This window comes from Phalaenopsis equestris, unplaced genomic scaffold (assembly GCF_001263595.1).
Source record: "Phalaenopsis equestris unplaced genomic scaffold, ASM126359v1 Scaffold000656, whole genome shotgun sequence".
NCBI lineage: Eukaryota > Viridiplantae > Streptophyta > Magnoliopsida > Asparagales > Orchidaceae > Phalaenopsis > Phalaenopsis equestris.
The window spans coordinates 67,194-70,180 of NW_018165096.1; positions in this window are offsets into that span (position 1 = coordinate 67,194).

A 2,987-nucleotide genomic window follows, 5' to 3' on the forward strand; every position below is an offset into this window, starting at 1 on the left:
TATTTGGTGCGGTGGCGTTTTGAAAACACATTTGGTCTGTTTGGATAAATTGAGTTTTGACAGCTTATGCTTTTCAAAATGCTGAATAGCTTTTTCACACCGCACCTAGACGGCAACTTTCTGATTGCGGTCCGACTTTTCCAAAAAAAATAAAAATTTGTAATAGCCGCCACACCTAGCTTATCGGTAGATTATTTTTAATCAGTTTATCAGCAAATTATTCAACAAGCTGCAGCTGCTCCAAACAGACCCAGTCTGTTAATCCAATAAACTAGGCTGATGACTTTTTAAAAGAATATGAGCGACCAAGTCCGCTATAAAATTGAGCACTCATTTTTTAAGCAATTGACTTTCTGTAGCTAGGTAAGCAATCTGTGTGGATTCTTCATAAAATTTAGTGGATTCTTCATATTTTAATTTAAATATATATTTTCATGTATATTAAAATTGTAAGTACTAAATTTCAAATGCTATATATGAAATTACTTATAAATTATCTGGTATGTATGTAAACTTTACAAAAAAATAAAAAGGAAGATTTACTTATACACTACTTGATTCCAAATTATTTGCAGATCTAACATCTAAACTTGAAATTTTACATACATATCACCTTAAACATGCATGAAAACATCCAATGCTGAATAGCTTTTTCACACCGCACCTAGACGGTAGTTTTCTGATTGCGGTCTGACTTTTCCAAAAAAAATAAAAATTTGTAATAACCGCCACACCTAGCTTATGGGTAGATTATTTTTAATCAGCTTATCATCATATTATTCAACAAACTGCAGCTGCCCCAAACAGACCCAGTCTGATAATCCACTAAACTAGGCCGATGACTTTTTAAAAGAATGTGAGCGGCCAAGTCAGCTATAAAATTGAGTACTGATTTTTTAACCAATTGACTTTCTGTAGCTAGGTAAGCAGTCTGTGTGGATTCTTCATAAAATCTAGTAGATTCTTTATATTTTAATTGAAAAATATATTTTCATTTATATTAAATTTGTAAATATTAAATTTCAAATGCTATATATGAAATTACTTATAAATTATCTGGTATGTATGCAAACTTTACAAAAAAAAAAAAAAGGAAGATTTACAAACATACTACCTAATTCCAAAATATTTGCAGATCTAACATCTAAACTTGAACTTTTACATACATATCTCCTTAAACATGCATGAAAACATGTATTTTGATGTGATATGCAAGATTTAAATGCCATATTTCTAAAAATCAAAATTAATGTTACATATATAAATACATAGAAATTAAGTGGTATGTATGTTAATAATCCTCAATAAATGGAGGCTGTAATCGTAACAGTTTCTGCGGCGTTCGGTTTTACACGTAAGAAGCCGTACTGGTCACTCTAGCAGGCCGTGGGCCCAACGGCCGGTATGCAACTGGGCCGGACAAGACGACACCAAGAGAGCGCCTACGGCGCACGCGCGCAGCGCTAGGCGCCAAGTCAGGCTGGCTAAGCGGTAGGGCTCTCAACATTTTATCGTACAATGCGTTGGCGTGGGGCGTAAGAGGAGTGCCGGCCCGGCCCGGCCCGATTGCTTTCTATTGCAGTGGCAGGCTGGACGATGTACTGGTAACACCATCCGATATTCCCATCAGCTTCAGCGTTGATTTGTCATATAATGATTTTCTTTTTTTTTAATGTTTCAAAATATTATATCAATTTTTTAATTTTTGTAGACAGTTTGTGCGTTTCCGGATAAGCAGTTTATCTTGAAACGCGACCCGAGGGTCGACCGCGGAGGTCGAACCGTGGCCTGCATTTAGTGTAAAAAACCTAAATGCGGCGGATAGCGTTTTAAAAAATGCGCAAACTAAATGGTTAGACGACGTTTTAAAAAACGCCGCCGCACTTATAAGCTCCCCAAACAGACCCTAAAGCTGAGGCAATTCTTCTTAGTCGCCGCACTTATAAGCTGCCCCAAACAGACCCTAAAGTTGAGGCAATTCTTCTTAGCTCATTTTAAAACGAGCTATTACTAAATTTGTGTATTTATATGCTAAGCATTTTTTTTTTTTGCTTTGCTAATCTTCGATTAAATTTGCTTTCATAATTGGTCAAAATTAAATTTGTGTATTTATATGCTAAGCATTTTTTTTTGCTTTGCTAATCTTTGATTAAATTTGCTTTTATAATTGGTCAAAAATTTCATTAAATTATATAATTAATTTAACACTCTTTTGGATTCATATTAGATACCAACAAATACTGGAGCTTAATTCGACTATACAATTTAACATCTTTTATTTTATCCATGACACAAATTATGTTGGTTGATGATGCATTAAGGATATATCCATCAAATATAATTGAAGTCAATTGACTTCCAAAACAAAACTTTAGGTTTTATTGATTTATATGTAGTCTCTCAAGAAATTTTTGACTAGCTTGACCTAAGTTCACTTAAAAATGGACCAAAAGTAACTCAATAGTATCCAATTGATTCAATTAGCCTCTTTATTAAGCTTATAAAATTTTAACATAGAGCATATAATAGTAGCATTAGACAAATCAATTTATGTTAGCTCACCTTGGCCTAATTGAACCTAAAGAAAAACAATTAAACTAATTAGGAAAATGGCTTACCCAACTTTGAGCTTATTCTTCTTTAATACCTTCTATGACGCCATTAGTAAGGCCTTGCACTCATTTTAATTATGAATTATTTTGCTACTTTTAATCATCATTCAAAGTTTCCTCTTTTTTTGTGTTTGTGTTAGAGAGGTAGAAAATGACCATGCACAGGAGTTTTGAAGTTTATCACATGTGATCAAATATAATATAAAGACATAATATATCATTCTGAGAGATCAAAATACTATCCTACGATGGATTCAACCCCGAAGTGATTGTTTCGTGGTCTCTTCTTCAAATGCATCATCAATGGCATACTCATCATTGAGATTAATTTCTTGGTATTTTCCACTAGCAACCTCTAGATTGAGCTCTTCATCG